Here is a 22,389-nt window from a genome sequence, read left to right as displayed (position 1 = left end):
TTGAACAGGCTCAGGCATTCTCCCTCTCTCTCAAACTGCATCTGGAGGTGTTGGGACGGTGGATAGACTCCAAACTGTGAAAAGCATGAAAAGAGATGACGATGGTGCTCTATTCCTGATCCATACGTGGGTAACACTGACTTGTTTGTGCTGTTACAGGTTACTTAAGGAGTAACAGACTCCAAATTCAGCTGAGCGCCCACATTCCATGAAAGTAAACACAGAGCGAAACTGTAAAAACTAAACAGCTCGAGTTACAAATGAGTCTCTGTGGTGATTCAATCAGTGAATAAACACCTACGGACAAGTTACACTTCATCCACCAACAAGCTACAGTCGGCTTCTTCCTCAAACACACCGCTTCTGAATGAACACAAACAGGAGGGGGAGCAAGAACCTTAGAACTGCTGTGTAGTTAATTTGCTGAATTTTTGATGATGGGTTATTTCCCAAACTGTGGAATAATTAGGCGACAATGGTGTGGCGTAAAGCACTGAAAGGGATCACTGCAGCCACACTGCCAGCCTTGCCCTGCCTCCCTGGTGAGTTAATAAACTTCGGACCAAACTATGGCTATTCCTCGGTAGCAAGAACACAAAGTATGGATTTATAATCTACGGAATGATGTTCTTGAGAAGTCACCTCGCAGGAGAGAATTTTCAGGTGGTTCTCGTTGGCGAATCATGAGCCGAAGCGTCCTAGTTATTCGAGGTGGGTCTAGAACAACACCCTGAAACTTTCTCCGTTCTTGGCATTTATGTTCTTCAATAACAGAAAATAATATTTGGCAAAAAAAGATAAAGCCAATGAAGAATATGAGGACGTAAGAACTTGCAAGAACACACACTGAGGAATAATATTTACAAACAGACTCATACTCGAGTGGGCTCTGATGACCTGTCGGTGCGCTTTCAGTTAGAAACACCTGGCAGGGACACACTGGCCATTATAAAGAGCCGGAGAGAGCTGAGGAGATGAGAGAGAGAGAGAGAGGGAGTCTTGCTCAGTCTGGATTTTAATAAACAGCCTGAAGAACAAACTACTCAATGCCTAACCGCAGCTACCATCTATCCAACTTTAACTCCACTCTGCATGCCAGCGCAAACTAGATCAAAGGCTCAATAATGTAACACAACAATAGAAAATTACGCCGTGGTCTTGTTAAGTGCTCCCTCCTCCTAAAAAAATATCTTCATCTCAACTCCATGTCCCCACAACAAACAGTTCAAATCTCCTCGCTGATGTAAAAGCCATAACTTTAGAAGGGTTTTGGTTGCTCTGCAGAACCGAATAAAAGCAGGCTGCAGGAAAGGAGCTGGGGCTGGACGTGGAGCTGGAGGTGGAGCAACTTACAGCACCACAACACTGCCATGTGGCGCTCTGCAATTAGCTGCCTCCTAACTATAGCCCTGCGGCAAATTACAGAACAGGTTCCACTTACTGACCAGAACTCCTCGTCCAGTGGTGTACAGACTCGTCGCACGGCCGAGACATGAGGTTTGAGAGGTTTGGCGTGCAGGGACAAAAGGAGGGGTCACTTCTGTTAGCTCTGTCCCTGTCCACCAGCATTGCCAAATACAACAGGATGGTGCAAATAATCCATTTGTTTGTGAAGCCTGTTTGGCAGAGATCTTCTAATGTCCCGGGGAACGAGGGGCTTTACACCCGAGCTGTTGTTTAAAACAGAGAGGACAGGACACATGCTAGAGATTCAAGGATGCATGATATTAGCGATGTTCCCATGAACTGTTGACAACTGTTCCCCACTAAGATGGCTTGGTGGTTAGCACGTTCGCCTCCCAGCGCTGGGATCTTGGGTTCAAGTCCCATCTGGGTGGAGTTTCCATGTTCTCCCCGTGTCTGCGTGGGTTTCCTCCGGGGGCTCCGGTTTCCTCCCACAGTCCAAAAACATGGAGGGTAGGTGAATTGGCTTCTCTAATAACTGTCCTGGTGTGTGAATGAATGTCTGTATGTGTGAGCCCAGATATGGATTGGCGCTCTGTCCTGGGTTAAACCCTAGTGCCCGATGCAGTCCTCCAGGTGGACGGTCGTTTCTGGTTGAGAGTACGCTGTGCGCGTTTGGCTGCCGCTTCTCGCCAGTGTGTGTGAATTGAGCGTTCTGAGCAGTGTAGATTGTAAAGCGTCCTTGGGTGTCTAGAAAGGCGCTATATAAGTGTAACGATAATAATAAAAAATAATAATAATAATAATAAGAAGTAAAAAAACTACAGGAGGTTTTGAAATGAATCTTCAAATGGAGGATCTCCTCATGTTCCCCATCTATTTCTAGCAGGGCTTTATTTTGCAGCTGTAAGCAGAAAGATGCTGCTGAGCCATGCTCCAAATTCATGCACAAAATTGCACTACAGAGTTTCCACCCAAACAGCCGGAGCTACATTTCATGATGTGGGCCGCCCACCTCCAGCACACCACTGAATCCTGCTGCTGACAACTACGCCTCTCTCTCTCTCTCTCTCTCTCTCTCTCTCTCTCTCTCAGATCTTCGTCCACTCTGTAAACAGATGAGGGATAAGTGAGACCTCCAGATTCACCTCTACAGAGTAAACAAGCATGACAGCTCGCTGAAATGCCCCCCCCTCTCCTACACTCTGTCCACAAACACAGCAACACCTTCTGACACTCGCACACACTCATCCGTCCAAGTCTAAGGCCTATAAGACTTTAAACACATAAACCATTAGTTCACAAATATATTTTTCTTTTTCTATTTTTAGATTTTATATTCTATTTTATTTTATATTTATACTTTTACTTTTTATTTAATATTCATTATTTAGCTTTGTCATTATCTCTTATTTATATGTTACTCTTATCTCAATGGTACTTATGTCTCGGGATCAATAAAGTATCTATCTATCTCTATCAAAAAATAATGCAAAATATGTTAATTATTCATTCATTCATTGTCTGTAAGCGCTTATCCAGTTCAGGGCGGTGGTGGGTCCGGAGCACATCCGGAATCACTGGACACAAGGCTGAAATACACCCTGGAGGGGGCGCCAGACACACACTCGTATATTCACTCACACACTCACACCTACGAACAATTTTGAGTCTCCAATCCACCTAACAATGTGTGATTTTGGAGCATGGGAGGAAACCGGAGCACCCGGAGAAAACCCACGCAGACACAGAGAGAACACACCACACTCCTCACAGACAGTCACCTGGAGAAAACCCACGCAGACACAGGGAGAACACACCACACTCCTCACAGACAGTCACCCGGAGGAAACCCACGCAAACACAGAGAGAACACACCACACTCCTCACAGACAGTCACCCGGAGAAAACACATGCAGACACAGGGAGAACACACCACACTCCTCACAGACAGTCACCTGGAGGAAACCCACGCAGACACAGGGAGAACACACCACACTCCTCACAGACAGTCACCCGGAGGAAACCCACGCAGACACAGGGAGAACACACCACACTCCTCACAGACAGTCACCCGGAGCTGTGACAGAGACACTACCTGCTACGCTACCTGTTATTTTAGCATTTTTTATCACGATAAACCGAGCTACAGGGTCTCGGGGTCCTGGGTAGGATACTCTTCTCGCGTCACTGTCTCTGATGAGTGTGGTGTATTCTCCCTGTGTCTGTGTGGGTTTCCTCCAGGTGCTTTGGTTTTCTCCTACAGTCCAAACATACATATGTGAGTGTGTGAATGACTGTGTGAGTGTGAGAAATTGTGCACAGGTGAGAGTGTGTCAGTGACAGGGCGAATCACAAGCTTCAGAATGCGTCCAGTAACTGATCTTGCCTTTAAAAGTCACAGCCTAATGCATCTGGTACACACACACACACACACACACACACACACACACACACACACACACACACACACACACACTTCTCTCCAGCTAGGCGGCTGCAAGTGAGCTAAGTAGGTGAGAGAGTGTGTGGGGGTCACTAAGGTCCAAATCTGAAGCACAGAGTATTCTCCAGTGCATCGTTCATTCGAGCTGAAACTTCTCTATTATTCCATGCTCTCATTCTCATGGAGTCATGCGTCCACACCCACACACACTGAAAAAAGATCCACCCAACGAATCTCTTCCTCAGGAACAGAATATAAATCAGTACAACTGCTTCAATACATCTTGTCTGTGTGAAAATGTAAACATTATACACACAGACACAAAGCAATCTCTGCGGTGGTGATGTAAGTGATATCATCCAATCAGACGCTGCTAATTTTCTGGAGTGTCCCTGTCAGGATACAACTGCTTTCCTAATAGTCTGGCATTTAATCCCAATTACTCAAATCAGCAGGAAAAAAGTGTGTGGATCTGGGTCAGTCTGCGGTGTGTGTGTGTGTGTTCACGAGAGCATGTGATATGCATCTTTCCTTCCACATACACAGCTGTACTAAAGGCAGTAGCATGTAATCTCTGAACCCTCCAACTATCTACTCCAGTGTAGCCCATATATCTCACACTGGGAGCTGAAGAGAGCCACCACACACACACACACACACACTAAAACTCAGACTGCTTTTGGGTCTGTTTCTTTAGTCAGCAACAAAGTTTCCATTCGGTGCCTGGGCCGCAGTTTATGACCACTGTATAACGTTTGGTGCTGGAGAGCTGACAGAGCGTTAAACATGTGTAACTTTGTGACTGTTCACTAAAACAATGGCACAGAGACTCCTCTCAATAGCCGCAGCCTCTTCTCTTTTGGCTGAGGTACTCACAAATGACGTGTGCAGCTGAAACAGATGTTGCACAGTGAATGTACAGTGATATCATATTTAAATCAGTGGCAGAAGGCATCGGCTTTAAATTTATTTAGAATCGATACTGAAGGCGGAATTGTGGCACAACATTTATTGGGCGCTGCATTCGTTATGAGCTCCATCAGGAAAAAGTGCTGCAGAAGGATTTGATGGATCTGTTTGGTTCTTGGGGATAATATTGTACCCGAAAATACGTGAGTTAAAGATGGTGATTTTGTGTTAGTGTAACCCTAACCCTAGTGTAATGAAGTATAGTAGTGTAATAATACTTCATTTTTAGATTGTCTTTAGTTGAATATAATCCATCCATTCATTCATTATCTGTAACCCTTATCCAGTTCAGGGTCATGGTGGGTCCAGAGCCGACCTGGAATCATTGGGAATACACCCTGAAGGGGGCGCCAGTCCTTCACAGGGCAACACACACACTCACACATTCATTCACACACTCACACCTATGGACACTTTTGAGTCGCCAATCCACCTACAAATGTGTGTTTTTGGACTGTGGGAGGAAACCGGAGCACCCGGAGGAAACCCACGCAGACACAGGGAAAACACACCAAACTCCACACAGACAGTCACCCGGAGGAAACCCACGCAGACACAGGGAAAAAACACCAAACTCCACACAGACAGTCACCCAGAGGAAACCCACGCAGACACAGGGAAAACACACCAAACTCCTCACAGACAGTCACCCGGAGGAAACCCACGCAGACACAGGGAAAACACACCAAACTCCTCATAGACAGTCACCCGGAGGAAACACATGCAGACACAGTGAGAAAATTTTTTAATACTATGGAACAGTTACTGTAAAATGACAAAAGATTGGGATAAAGTTTGAATTTTGCATTAGATTAAATGTTACACAAAAACACTTTAAAACTTCACTAATTTGCTGTGTCACAGATACTGAACATAGTAATATTACAATCCATTAGTTCGTACGAATGAGATTTACACCTTAGAACGTTGCTAAATATAGCACACTGAAAATGAACATCTGTTGCAGGCTAAAATGCACTTAGCGCTAGCATAAATAGGCACTGTGTGCAGCCCATCATGGTGCACACGAGCAGTGAACAGCTGCAGATGAAGTATGGAGGCTCCTGAAAAGCCTTTTGATACTGTCCCTACTGCGTCTCTTCGGCTCCACTCTCAGTCTTTTCTCTCTTTAATTCTTGTCCTCCTCTGCTGTAAAGGAAGCAGTGCACACAAGCTAATAACAGGCTACTGCAAAGCGGCCACCCTCATTATCAACAGGAGTTGTAAATATAGTCTTAGACATTCCATAGTGATGAGGTGTAAACATTTTCAACGCTGTCCGACAAAAGCACACTCCCCCATTCTCACATGTACCATGCAACATATAGTTTATTGATTGTTATAGTTATTTTAGCCTTTAGCATCAACTGCTATTTAGCATGATAGCCAATCAAAGAAGTTTTTATTTTTCTGGCTCATAAAGTAAACCCAGAGCTAAATCACAAGCCACATCTGATGCCACCCCAAGAAAGCAATAATATTTTAAGACAAATGAAGATAGTTAGCTCATAATAGGGTGTGAAATCATATTTTAGCTGCTTTCTCTGCAGTGCTTTGTGCAGGATGAGATTGTTCCTATGTGTGCTAGCATTTAGCTGGCTGCAGTAGTCTTTATATGCTTCCATTTTTTGACCAAAACTTAAGCTGCAAACTCAGTACAGAGTTCAGACAATGTTAGATGCTACTGAAAAGCTGTTTACAAGGCATGGAGACCTTGCAGGAAATATGCTTGTGTGTGTGTGTGTGTGTTCTGACACTACATGAAACCTTCAAGATGTAGACTTGTTAAAGCAGCTAGCAAAAAGTCTATTGGCATTTGATGTCTACATTAAGCTTTCTTTAAAACCCCATTGTGAAGCGGTCACAGCAGCAGTGTAGACTGGGTTTGGTCAGAGTTTAAAGGTAATCCAGGCATCCTCTTTGTGAATGAGTGGCCACCCTAAGGTTAAACAGTGAGCAAACTCAAAAAAGCAGTTCACTTTATGTCGTTCTACTTGCTAAAGTACAAAGTGTCAGCCTTTAGTCAAGGCCAGGAGAACCGGACAAGTGACCATGAAACTGACCAACGGGAAACTATTCACTCTCTCTGTCAACAGCACACACTCCCTATGAAACACTTCAAGGCCATGAAAAAGACCAAGGGACATAATTCTCTCTCCATGAGAAGTGACCAAGACCTGCATTTACATAGCCTCCTTCATTTAAAGTGAGCAAAGCTCAATAAGAGACCAAGGTAGTGACCCATGTCCAACTTTTCTGCCTTCTTTATGACCACAAAACCCTTCCTTGCTGGACAAATGACCGTAAAATTGACCAGCGCGGAACAACAGGAAAACAGTCACTGGACAAGGGAGGAAGATTTATCATACACTGGACAAGTGACCAAAGAGGAAATCTCCTTGTCTGTGACAGACGACCAAGATGACTCTCTCTCCCACACACACACACACACAAACACACAACACACAAAGTAGTATTGGGGTCAAGTGACCATACAACTGGCAAGAATGAAACACTTCTCTCTCTCTCTCCTGGACACCCCAGGCCAGTAGAATCATGAGAGTGAGACTAGTGACCACTGCATTCATTGTCATGATAATGTAATAACGTATACTATAGGTCAGGCCAGGACTGTCCAAGGGGCAAAGAGGGAGACAAAAGCTTAACTCTGAGCACAGTCACTCTTCAACCTGGTTCATGCAGTGTAAACAACATCAACACTGAGACCCTCTGACCTCTAACACAGGACCTAAAAGCTGCAGCATGTGTCTGGATGAATCAGCTCATCCACTGCCCGCCCCTCCCCTCCCCCAAGCCATTCTTTCTCGTCCAAAAATGGTCACTGCACACAGGTGTGTGCCCCCCACTTTACCCCACACCACCAGAGCACTCGGGTGGTCTCAGCTAAAGCTACACCTCGCTGCCTGCTCCTGGGACCTCAAACTGGAGCTAACTGCACACACTAACCCAAGCACAACACGGTTTAGAGTTACTGACCTTGTGGCCGAGTTTCTCTATACTCCGCTGCTCCGAGCTTCCAGTCGGCGACGCATCATCATCATCACATCGCGGCTGCAGTGAGTGCGCAGAGCCCCGAGAGATTCAGACTCAGAGTCGCAGCTTTCGCAACACAACCCTCCGCTCCGGAGCCCGCATTCTCCCTCGACCCGCGCTGTCTCAACGTACTCTTTCCCTCCGCACCGCCAGCGACACGAGCTCCAGAGCCCCATTCACTAACTTCATCCTTCATTCCGTTAAAGAGCCAAGGAAGGATCAAATGACGCCGGTAAACACGCCCCTCTCGAATTAGGCACGCCCCTTTCACTCTAGTCACGCCTCCTCAACACTAGCCGTGCCCCTTAGCTCTGGCCGTGTCCCCCTTCACTTTAAACCATGCCACCTGCTCTAGTCACGCCCCCACCTTCAACTGTGTCACAATGTGACATTTATAGTGTGTGAGTGACTGTGTGTGTGTGTGTGTGTGTGTGTGTGTTACACACACTCTGTCCATTTATACACACACTGTCCATTTCCACACACTGTTCAGTTACACACACTCTGTCCAGTAACACACACACTCTGTCCAGTCACACACACACTGTCCAGTCACACACTCTGTCCAGTCACACACACACTGTCCAGTCACACACTCTGTCCAGTCACATACTCTGTCCAGTAACACACACACACTGTCCAGTCACACAAACTCTGTCCAGTCACACACACACTGTCCAGTCACACACTCTGTCCAGTCACACACACTCTGTCCAGTAATACACACACTGTCCAGTCACACACTCTGTCCAGTCACACACACACTGTCCAGTCACACACTCTGTCCAGTCACACACACTCTGTCCAGTCACACACTCTGTCCAGTCACACACACACTGTCCAGTCACACACTCTGTCCAGTCAAACACACACTGTCCAGTCACACACACTCTGTCCAGTCACACACTCTGTCCAGTCACATACTCTGTCCAGTCACACACACTCTGTCCAGTCACACACTCTGTCCAGTAACACACACACTGTCCAGTCACACACACTGTCCAGTCACATACTCTGTCCAGTAACACACACTCTGTCCAGTCACACACTCTGTCCAGTAACACACACACTGTCCAGTCACACACACTCTGTCCAGTCACATACTCTGTCCAGTCACACACACTCTGTCCAGTAACACACACACTGTCCAGTCACGCACTCTGTCCAGTCACACACACTCTGTCCAGTCACATACTCTGTCCAGTCACACACTCTGTCCAGTCACACACACACTGTCCAGTAATACACACACTGTCCAGTCACATATTCTGTCCAGTCACACACACTCTGTCCAGTCACACACTCTGTCCAGTAACACACACACTGTCCAGTCACACACACTCTGTCCAGTCACATAATCTGTCCAGTAACACACACTCTGTCCAGTCACATACTCTGTCCAGTCACACACACTCTGTCCAGTAAAACACACTCTGTCCAGTCACATACTCTGTCCAGTCACACTCACTCTGTCCAGTCACACACACTCTGTCCAGTAACACACACTCTGTCAAGTCACATACTCTGTCCAGTCACAGTCACTCTGTCCAGTCACATACTCTGTCCAGTAACACACACTCTGTCCAGTCACATACACTGTCCAGTCACACACACTCTGTCCATTAACACAAACTCTGTCCAGTCACATACTCTGTCCAGTAACACTCACTCTGTCCAGTCACACACACTGTCCAGTAACACACACACTGTCCAGTCACACACACTGTCCAGTCACATACTCTGTCCAGTAACACACACTCTGTCCAGTCACACACTCTGTCCAGTAACACACACACTGTCCAGTCACACACACTCTGTCCAGTCACATACTCTGTCCAGTCACACACACTCTGTCCAGTAACACACACACTGTCCAGTCACGCACTCTGTCCAGTCACACACACTCTGTCCAGTCACATACTCTGTCCAGTCACACACTCTGTCCAGTCACACACACACTGTCCAGTAATACACACACTGTCCAGTCACATATTCTGTCCAGTCACACACACTCTGTCCAGTCACACACTCTGTCCAGTAACACACACACTGTCCAGTCACACACACTCTGTCCAGTCACATAATCTGTCCAGTAACACACACTCTGTCCAGTCACATACTCTGTCCAGTCACACACACTCTGTCCAGTAACACACACTCTGTCCAGTCACATACTCTGTCCAGTCACACTCACTCTGTCCAGTCACATACTCTGTCCAGTAACACACACTCTGTCCAGTCACATACTCTGTCCAGTCACACTCACTCTGTCCAGTCACATACTCTGTCCAGTAACACACACTCTGTCCAGACACATACTCTGTCCAGTAACACACACTCTGTCCAGTCACATACACTGTCCAGTCACACACACTCTGTCCATTAACACAAACTCTGTCCAGTCACATACTCTGTCCAGTAACACTCACTCTGTCCAGTCACATACTCTGTCCAGTCACATACTCTGTCCAGTAACACACACTCTGTCCAGTCACATACTCTGTCCAGTAACACACACTCTGTCCAGTCACACACACTCTGTCCAGTCACATACTCTGTCCAGTCACACACACTCTGTCCAGTAACACACACACTGTCCAGTCATGCACTCTGTCCAGTCACATACTCTGTCCAGTCACACACTCTGTCCAGTCAAACACACACTGTCCAGTCACACACTCTGTCCAGTCACACACACTCTGTCCAGTCACACACTCTGTCCAGTCACATACTCTGTCCAGTCACACACTCTGTCCAGTCACACACACTGTCCAGTAACACACACACTGTCCAGTCACACACACTGTCCAGTCACATACTCTGTCCAGTAACACACACTCTGTCCAGTCACACACTCTGTCCAGTAACACACACACTGTCCAGTCACACACACTCTGTCCAGTCACACACTCTGTCCAGTAAAACACACACTGTCCAGTCACGCACTCTGTCCAGTCACACACACTCTGTCCAGTCACATACTCTGTCCAGTCACACACTCTGTCCAGTCACACACACACTGTCCAGTAATACACACACTGTCCAGTCACATATTCTGTCCAGTCATACACACTCTGTCCAGTCACACACTCTGTCCAGTAACACACACACTGTCCAGTCACACACACTCTGTCCAGTCACATAATCTGTCCAGTAACACACACTCTGTCCAGTCACATACTCTGTCCAGTCACACACACTCTGTCCAGTAACACACACTCTGTCCAGTCACATACTCTGTCCAGTCACACTCACTCTGTCCAGTCACATACTCTGTCCAGTAACACACACTCTGTCCAGTCACATACTCTGTCCAGTCACACTCACTCTGTCCAGTCACATACTCTGTCCAGTAACACACACTCTGTCCAGTCACATACTCTGTCCAGTAACACACACTCTGTCCAGTCACATACACACACTGTCCAGTCACACAAACTCTGTCCAGTCACACACATTCTGTCCAGTCACACACTCTGTCCAGTCACACACACACTGTCCAGTAATACACACACTGTCCAGTCACACACACACTGTCCAGTCACACACTCTGTCCAGTCACACACACACTGTCCAGTCACACACTCTGTCCAGTCACACACACTCTGTCCAGTCACACACACTGTCCAGTAACACACACACTGTCCAGTCACACACACTGTCCAGTCACATACTCTGTCCAGTAACACACACTCTGTCCAGTCACACACTCTGTCCAGTAACACACACACTGTCCAGTCACACACACTCTGTCCAGTCACATACTCTGTCCAGTCACACACACTCTGTCCAGTAACACACACACTGTCCAGTCACGCACTCTGTCCAGTCACACACACTCTGTCCAGTCACATAATCTGTCCAGTAACACACACTCTGTCCAGTCACATACTCTGTCCAGTCACACACACTCTGTCCAGTAACACACACTCTGTCCAGTCACATACTCTGTCCAGTCACACTCACTCTGTCCAGTCACATACTCTGTCCAGTAACACACACTCTGTCCAGTCACATACTCTGTCCAGTCACACTCACTCTGTCCAGTCACATACTCTGTCCAGTAACACACACTCTGTCCAGTCACATACTCTGTCCAGTAACACACACTCTGTCCAGTCACATACACTGTCCAGTCACACACACTCTGTCCATTAACACAAACTCTGTCCAGTCACATACTCTGTCCAGTAACACTCACTCTGTCCAGTCACATACTCTGTCCAGTAACACACACTCTGTCCAGTCACATACTCTGTCCAGTAACACACACTCTGTCCAGTCACATACTCTGTCCAGTCACACACACTCTGTCCAGTCACACGCACTCTGTCCAGTCACATACTCTGTCCAGTAACACACACTCTGTCCAGTCACATACTCTCTCCAGTCACATACTCTGTCCAGTAACACACACACTGTCCAGTCACACACACTCTGTCCAGTCACATACTCTGTCCAGTCACATACTCTGTCCAGTAACACACACACTGTCCAGTCACACACACTCTTTCCAATCACATACTCTGTCCAGTCACACACACTATGTCCAGTAACACACACTCTGTCCAGTCACACACTCTGTCCAGTCACATATTCTGTCCAGTAACACACACTCTGTCCAGTCACACACACACTGTCCAGTCACACACACTCTGTCCAGTAACACACACTCTGTCCAGTCACACACTCTGTCCAGTAACACACACACTGTCCAGTCACACACACTCTGTCCAGTAACACACACTCTGTCCAGTCACATACTCTGTCCAGTCACACGCACTCTGTCCAGTCACATACTTTGTCCAGTAACACACACTCTGTCCAGTCACATACTCTGTCCAGTCACTCACACTCTGTCCAGTCACATACTCTGTCCAGTAACACACACACTGTCCAGTCACACACATTCTGTCCAGTCACATACTCTGTCCAGTCACACACACTCTGTCCAGTAACACATACACTGTCCAGTCACACACACTCTGTCCAGTAACACACACACTGTCCAGTCACACACTCTGTCCAGTCAAACACACACTGTCCAGTCACACACTCTGTCCAGTCACACACACTCTGTCCAGTCACACACTCTGTCCAGTCACATAATCTGTCCAGTAACACACACTCTGTCCAGTCACATACTCTGTCCAGTCACACACACTCTGTCCAGTAACACACACTCTGTCCAGTCACATACTCTGTCCAGTCACACTCACTCTGTCCAGTCACATACTCTGTCCAGTAACACACACTCTGTCCAGTCACATACTCTGTCCAGTCACACTCACTCTGTCCAGTCACATACTCTGTCCAGTAACACACACTCTGTCCAGTCACATACTCTGTCCAGTAACACACACTCTGTCCAGTCACATACACACACTGTCCAGTCACACAAACTCTGTCCAGTCACACACATTCTGTCCAGTCACACACTCTGTCCAGTCACACACACACTGTCCAGTAATACACACACTGTCCAGTCACACACACACTGTCCAGTCACACACTCTGTCCAGTCACACACACACTGTCCAGTCACACACTCTGTCCAGTCACACACACTCTGTCCAGTCACACACACTGTCCAGTAACACACACACTGTCCAGTCACACACACTGTCCAGTCACATACTCTGTCCAGTAACACACACTCTGTCCAGTCACACACTCTGTCCAGTAACACACACACTGTCCAGTCACACACACTCTGTCCAGTCACATACTCTGTCCAGTCACACACACTCTGTCCAGTAACACACACACTGTCCAGTCACGCACTCTGTCCAGTCACACACACTCTGTCCAGTCACATAATCTGTCCAGTAACACACACTCTGTCCAGTCACATACTCTGTCCAGTCACACACACTCTGTCCAGTAACACACACTCTGTCCAGTCACATACTCTGTCCAGTCACACTCACTCTGTCCAGTCACATACTCTGTCCAGTAACACACACTCTGTCCAGTCACATACTCTGTCCAGTCACACTCACTCTGTCCAGTCACATACTCTGTCCAGTAACACACACTCTGTCCAGTCACATACTCTGTCCAGTAACACACACTCTGTCCAGTCACATACACTGTCCAGTCACACACACTCTGTCCAGTAACACTCACTCTGTCCAGTCACATACTCTGTCCAGTAACACACACTCTGTCCAGTCACATACTCTGTCCAGTAACACACACTCTGTCCAGTCACATACTCTGTCCAGTCACACACACTCTGTCCAGTCACACGCACTCTGTCCAGTCACATACTCTGTCCAGTAACACACACTCTGTCCAGTCACATACTCTCTCCAGTCACATACTCTGTCCAGTAACACACACACTGTCCAGTCACACACACTCTGTCCAGTCACATACTCTGTCCAGTCACATACTCTGTCCAGTAACACACACACTGTCCAGTCACACACACTCTGTCCAATCACATACTCTGTCCAGTCACACACACTATGTCCAGTAACACACACTCTGTCCAGTCACACACTCTGTCCAGTCACATATTCTGTCCAGTAACACACACTCTGTCCAGTCACACACACACTGTCCAGTCACACACACTCTGTCCAGTAACACACACTCTGTCCAGTCACACACTCTGTCCAGTAACACACACACTGTCCAGTCACACACACTCTGTCCAGTAACACACACTCTGTCCAGTCACATACTCTGTCCAGTCACACGCACTCTGTCCAGTCACATACTTTGTCCAGTAACACACACTCTGTCCAGTCACATACTCTGTCCAGTCACACACACTCTGTCCAGTCACATACTCTGTCCAGTAACACACACACTGTCCAGTCACACACATTCTGTACAGTCACATACTCTGTCCAGTCACACACACTCTGTCCAGTAACACATACACTGTCCAGTCACACACACTCTGTCCAGTAACACACACACTGTCCAGTCACACACTCTGTCCAGTCAAACACACACTGTCCAGTCACACACTCTGTCCAGTCACACACACTCTGTCCAGTCACACACTCTGTCCAGTCACATACTCTGTCCAGTCACACACACTCTGTCCAGTCACACACTCTGTCCAGTCAAACACACACTGTCCAGTCACACACTCTGTCCAGTCACACACACTCTGTCCAGTCACACACTCTGTCCAGTCACATACTCTGTCCAGTCACACACACTCTGTCCAGTCACACACTCTGTCCAGTAACACACATTCTGTCCAGTCACACACACTGTCCAGTAACACACACACTGTCCAGTCACACACACTGTCCAGTCACATACTCTGTCCAGTAACACACACTCTGTCCAGTCACACACTCTGTCCAGTAACACACACACTGTCCAGTCACACACACTCTGTCCAGTCACATACTCTGTCCAGTCACACACACTCTGTCCAGTAACACACACACTGTCCAGTCACGCACTCTATCCAGTCACACACACTCTGTCCAGTCACATACTCTGTCCAGTCACACACTCTGTCCAGTCACACACACACTGTCCAGTAATACACACAATGTCCAGTCACATATTCTGTCCAGTCACACACACTCTGTCCAGTCACACACTCTGTCCAGTAACACACACACTGTCCAGTCACACACACTCTGTCCAGTCACATAATCTGTCCAGTAACACACACTCTGTCCAGTCACATACTCTGTCCAGTCACACACACTCTGTCCAGTAACACACACTCTGTCCAGTCACATACTCTGTCCAGTCACACTCACTCTGTCCAGTCACATACTCTGTCCAGTAACACACACTCTGTCCAGTCACATACACTGTCCAGTCACACACACTCTGTCCAGTAACACAAACTCTGTCCAGTCACATACTCTGTCCAGTAACACTCACTCTGTCCAGTCACATACTCTGTCCAGTAACACACACTCTGTCCAGTCACATACTCTGTCCAGTCACACACACTCTGTCCAGTCACACGCACTCTGTCCAGTCACATACTCTGTCCAGTAACACACACTCTGTCCAGTCACATACTCTGTCCAGTCACACACACTCTGTCCAGTCACATACTCTGTCCAGTAACACACACACTGTCCAGTCACACACACTCTGTCCAATCACATACTCTGTCCAGTCACACACACTCTGTCCAGTAACACACACACTCTGTCCAGTAACACACACTCTGTCCAGTCACACACTCTGTCCAGTCACATACTCTGTCCAGTAACACACACTCTGTCCAGTCACACACTCTGTCCAGTCACACACACACTGTCCAGTCACACACACTCTGTCCAGTAACACACACTCTGTCCAGTCACACACTCTGTCCAGTAACACACACACTGTCCAGTCACACACACTCTGTCCAGTCACACACACTCTGTCCAGTCACATACTCTGTCCAGTCACACGCACGCTGTCCAGTCACATACTTTGTCCAGTAACACACACTCTGTCCAGTCACATACTCTGTCCAGTCACACACACTCTGTCCAGTCACATACTCTGTCCAGTCACACACACTCTGTCCAGTCACATACTCTGTCCAGTAACACACACACTGTCCAGTCACACACACTCTGTCCAGTCACATACTCTGTCCAGTCACACACACTCTGTCCAGTAACACATACACTGTCCAGTCACACACACTCTGTCCAGTCACACACACTCTGTCCAGTAACACACACTCTGTCCAGTCACACACACTGTCCAGTCACACACACACTGTCCAGTCACACACTCTGTCCAGTCACACACACACTGTCCAGTCACACACTCTGTCCAGTCACACACACACTGTCCAGTCACATACTCTGACCAGTCACACACACACTGTCCAGTCACACACACTCCGCTCAGTCACACACAATGTCCAGTCAAACACACTCTGTCCAGTCACACACACTGTCCATTTACACACACTCTGTCCAGTCAAACACACTCTGTCCAGTCACACACTCTGTCCAGTCACACACACACTGTCCATTTACACACACACTGTCCACACACACTATCCGTTTACACACAAACTATCCAGTCACACATACACTGTCCATTTACACACACACTGTCCACTCACACTGTCCATTTATACACACACACACACACACACACACACACACACACACACACACACACACACTGTCCACTCACACTGTCCATTTACACACACACACACACTCTGTCCACTCACAAGCACACTGTCCATTTACACACACTCTGTCCAGTCACACACACTCTGTTCAGTCACGCACTCTGTCCAGTCACACATACACTGTCCATTTACACACACACTGTCCACTCACACTGTCCATTTACACACACACACACTGTCCAGTCACATACACACTGTCCATTTACACACACACTGTCCAGTCACACACACTCTGTTCAGTCACACACTCTGTCCAGTCACACATACACTGTCCATTTACACACACACTGTCCACTCACACTGTCCATTTACACACACACACACACACTGTCCAGTCACATACACACTGTCCATTTACACACACACACTGTCCAGTCACACACACATTGTCCATTTACACACACACACTGTCCAGTCACACACACTCTGTTCAGTTACACTCACTGTCCAGTCACACACACTCAGTTCAGTCACACACAATCTGTTCAGTCACACACTCTGTCCAGTCACACATACACTGTCCACTCACACTGTCCATTTACACACACACACTGTCCATTTACACACACACTGTCCAGTCACACACACACTGTCCATTTACACACACACACTGTCCAGTCACACACACATTGTCCATTTACACACACACACTGTCCAGTCACACATACACTGTCCATTTACAAACACACTTTCAATTTTCACACACACTCTGCGTTTACACACACTCTGTCCACTCACAAGCACACTGTCCATTTACAAACACACTGTCCACTCACACTGTCCATTTACACACACACACACACTGTCCAGTCACATACACACTGTCCATTTACACACACACTGTCCACTCACACTGTCCATTTACACACACACTGTCCACACAAACTGTCCATTTACACACACACACTGTCCCGTCACACACACACTGTCCACACACACTGTCCATTTTAACACAAACTGTCCATTTACACACACATACTGTCCAGTCACACACACTCTGTTCATTTACACACACACACACACACACACTGTCCAGTCACATACACACTGTCCATTTACACACACACTGTCCAGTCACACATACACTGTCCATTTACACACACTCTGTCCAGTCACACATACACTGTCCATTTACACACACACTGTCCATTTACACACACACACACACACACACACACACACTGTCCAGTCACACACACACTGTCCATTTACACACACACTCTCCGTTTACACACACTCTCTGTTTACACATACTCTGTCCACTCACAAGCACACTGTCCATTTACACACTCTGTCCAGTTGTTATCTTTAATTATTCAGAGTTTGAGATGTTTATGGAGCTCCTGCTCTGAGCCTGTGTTATGTGACGTTATCGTCAGCTCTCACGTGTCCATCCTCCCTCTGTTCCTCCTCACGGTGCTCTGCGGTTTCAGAGGGCAACACCCAAGTAAATAAAGTTCACTTGATTTAACTCAACTTAAAGCCTGCAGCTGTTTGGACAAAATAGGAAGATAAGTATGGCATCTCTCTCTCTCTCTCTCTCTCTCTCTCTCTCTCTCTCTCTCTCTCTGTCTCTCTCTCTCTCTCTCTCTCTCTCTCTCTCTCTCTCTCTCTCGGGTGTAATTCTGTGTTTGTGCTGGATTTACAGGCCTTTCTCTTTCAGGATAAATTGTGGAGTGAGGTCATTGTCAGCCGCACCCTGCTGTACAGTGGCGTGGGGCACTTTGGCACTTGTGTTGTCCCTCTAGATGCCTCCTCACAGCACTTCTTCAGAGGAACAGTCCGCTGAAACGTGCAGCCAAGGAACCAAACAACAATTACTTGAAACTATTTAGCTCTGACCACAGTGATGTCCTGACTGACTCAAAAGCATGCTTACAACACAAGGTCATTTTTATTAATCTCACAATAGAGAAATCTGCAATGTCACAGCAGAAGAATGGACAGTAGAATAGCTTCAGAAACATTATTCTATAAACCTCAAACACTTTAGTTTATACACTAATAATTGCATGAGAAAAGCAATGTGCTGGTTTTGTCTGTGTATGCACCGTGTGACAGTGTGTTAATGCATGTGAGGTCACAAGATTCTAATAAAGCCGCGGTTTAAAACCAAAACTGAAAGGATTTAGAACACTTTCCGCCTCTGACCGTTTCCAAAGTTCTGCTCCAGGAGTTCCAGTTTTTACACAGAGTTTACACTCAAATCTACTTCAGTTAATCATCCCTTCAATGAATATGTGCTTCAGATGCTGTTAATGGAATTACACAAATTCACAAAATGACTGAAGTGCAATGAGAAGATCTGTGTTCAAACTGTAATCTCATAGCAATCTTACAACAAAAATGTGATACTTATTTGTGGCAGCAAGGTGGCGCTGTGGGTGGATCCTCTCCTCGGGCCGCTGTCTGTGAGGAGAGTGGTGTGTTCTCTCTGTGTCTGTGTGGGGTTCCTCCTGGTGCTCCGGTTTCCTCACATGTGTGTGTGTGTGTGTCTACAAGTGACTGGGTAAGTGTGTGAATGCGTGCTGCCCTGTGATGCCCTCTCTAGGGTGTATTCACCCTTGTTTCCAGGCCTATCTCCTCCCTGGTCAGATTAAAGTGTTTACAGATGAGGACTGAACAAATGAAAGAACCAACTAATGAATGAATGCTTATTTATATTTAGAATAATGTAAAATGGGGTCCTCACAAAATGAGCTATCCGTGAGATTAAGAGGCATGTCACTGGTGAATGTATGAGGAAAGCTGTTTGTGATGTTTGTAATTGTTGTTGTACCTCTGACGTGGTTTTGTTTAGCCCTGGGGTTTACACGAGTGTGGAGAGAGAGAGAGAGAGAGAGAGAGAGAGAGAGAGAGAGAGAGAGAGAGAGAGAGAGAGAGCTCCATTGCTCTCAGTCAAAACAACCCCTGGCAGGCCGATGCAGTTGGTCTGCAGTGCCAGTTCCAACACTGTTTAGAGACGGAGACACACACACACAAAGACAGAGAGAGAGAGAGAGAGAGAGAGAGAGAGAGAGAGAGACAGAGAGAGACAGAGAGAGACAGAGAGAGAGACAGAGAGAGACAGAGAGAGGGAGAGAGAGAGAGAGAGAGAGAGAGAGAGAGAGAGAGAGAGAGAGAGAGAGAGAGAGAGAGGGGGAGAGGTGCTTGTTTGATTACATTGTGTTGTGTATATGGTCAAGCTCTAAGATTCTGAATTATTTTGTTTTCCTCAATCCAGATCTGCTTTTGGAGGCATAGTGAAGGTCATCCAGCAGGTTCTCTCTCTCTCTCTCTCTCTCTCTCTCTCTCTCTCTGGCCAGTCTTACTGGAACCTCCAAGGGTGGATCAAGAATCAAGATGGAAGCTCCATTAAGAAAAAAAAAAGTAAGGGAGAAAACAAACCAGAAAATAATGTCAGCAAACACACGGCAACATCTGAAAATGTGGTGTGTTTGCTTCAACCTTATTTTTATATTTTTATGACAAATTGTTGTTTGTCAATGAAAGACAAAATAGAAGACTGTGAAATGCAATCAAAGTGATACAAGGCTATGTGACCAGACGTCCTCTTTTACCCGGACATGTCCTCTTTTTTAAACTTAAAAAAATGTCCGGGCGGAATTTCACAGACGTCCAGGATTTTGTTTTTCTAGAGCTTACATAGAATTTCGAGAAGCGATTCGTTCACAAACTAGTCCCTCCCTCCCCTACTCCGATTGGTTCGCTTGAGTGAGAAAGGGACGTGGTGAAGTAGCCTAAAATCTTCTGATTGGACGGTCTGACTGTAGAGCTCCCGTTATTGCTCGATAACCTTCTCTGTAAACATTTAATTGGTCAATCTGCACGTCAGTAGTCCTTGTTTACCTCAGGCAAAGCTCATGTACCTAACCTCATCTCGAGCAGCTATGACGAAACGTAAATGTAAGTTCTCGGATGAAGTAAAAAAGAAATTCCCTTGTTTTGTGTAGCAAATAAAGGTGTAAAGGGCACACATAGGTTCAGCGAAGCATACAACGGCAGCGAGGGGCGTCACCTCAATTACCCCCACCCCCCCACCCTAGCTATTTCCAAGGAACATTTAATAAATTGCAATGCCAAGATACTGATACGATAACATGCCTTGCCAGCATTGAGAGCCCTGCCTCCATTTTACCTACAGGGATAGGCTGTCTCAATTTGTCTTTTGGTTGAGAATGGCAGGGAACATGCAAACACACACACACACACACACACACACACACACACACACACACACACACACAGAGTTTATGGTTTATACACAGACTGCCATTTTGTTCTTGTTCTTATTCACAGTAACCCCACTCTTATAAAGTTGTTGCTGCTGAATTTAATTTGTTACTTTGTAAAGATATATATCATATATATATATATTCATGATTGTTTTAGTTGTTTAAGAGATATTCTCTGGCTCTGAACTGATTCAATGCTGTTTTATATTTGTGTGCACTCAGGTGTCTTAGAAGTTAGCTCATACACCAGCAGGCAACGTTTTATTCAAGCACTCCATTCGGACCCAGCTCGCCTTCGCCTCAGACAGCACTGAGGACATGGCAGACACAGCCAGCACATGATGTGGGACGGAAAGATTTCCCAAAGGAAGAAAAACGCTGCTAAGCTTTTCAGGTAAAACCTAAGCAAAGCAGGAGGGCAGTCAGTCAGGGCTGGAGCAATCGAGTTGGATGGTGTTTACATGCTGAGGGGAAAGACTGACATGTTTTGGTAAATTTCCTGTTGGACCCAGGAAGGAGTATTTCAACATCTCTAATTAGATGATGAAATGAGAGTCTATGACCCAGAGCTGCTGAAGTTGAGCAGGACGAGTCTCAGAGTAAACAGCGTCAGAAAAGCTACACACAGAAAACTTGGGTTCAGGCTTAAGGCATACATTTGCATGGTTTCAGCCTCAATACAATAGTTTAAAGCAGCACTGGGTAGAATTTTTACATTAAAATAACAGCTTAAAATTGACTGTGATTCTTCCCTGAGCTGTAATAGGGAGAATAGGGCCTCTGTTGTTAGTACTCCAGGCTCAGAAACTGCACTGTGTATCTTTTAATCCAGGCAGGGTTTTAAAGGTACAGTGCAGTTTCTGCAGTGCTGAACCCAGAGTAGCAACGATGGAGGCTCTGTTCTTCCTATTACAGCTCAGTGGAGCATCACATTCATGTTTAAGCTGTTGTTCTAGTGTAAAAAATTCTACCTAGTGCTGCTTTAATACATGGGTGGACTTTAAAAAGTGAGCAGTTGTAGTTAGTCAAGTTCTAGTCAAGTCTTATATTTTCCAGAAGACTCCACAAGAGGAATCTGGCCAGACGTCAGGCAGCTGAGAACACCTCAATTCGGGTGTCACCTCAAACCCAGGACCCCA

Source organism: Hoplias malabaricus, chromosome 1, assembly GCF_029633855.1.
Source record: "Hoplias malabaricus isolate fHopMal1 chromosome 1, fHopMal1.hap1, whole genome shotgun sequence".
Lineage (NCBI taxonomy): Eukaryota > Metazoa > Chordata > Actinopteri > Characiformes > Erythrinidae > Hoplias > Hoplias malabaricus.
This window is presented reverse-complemented; position numbering follows the sequence as displayed.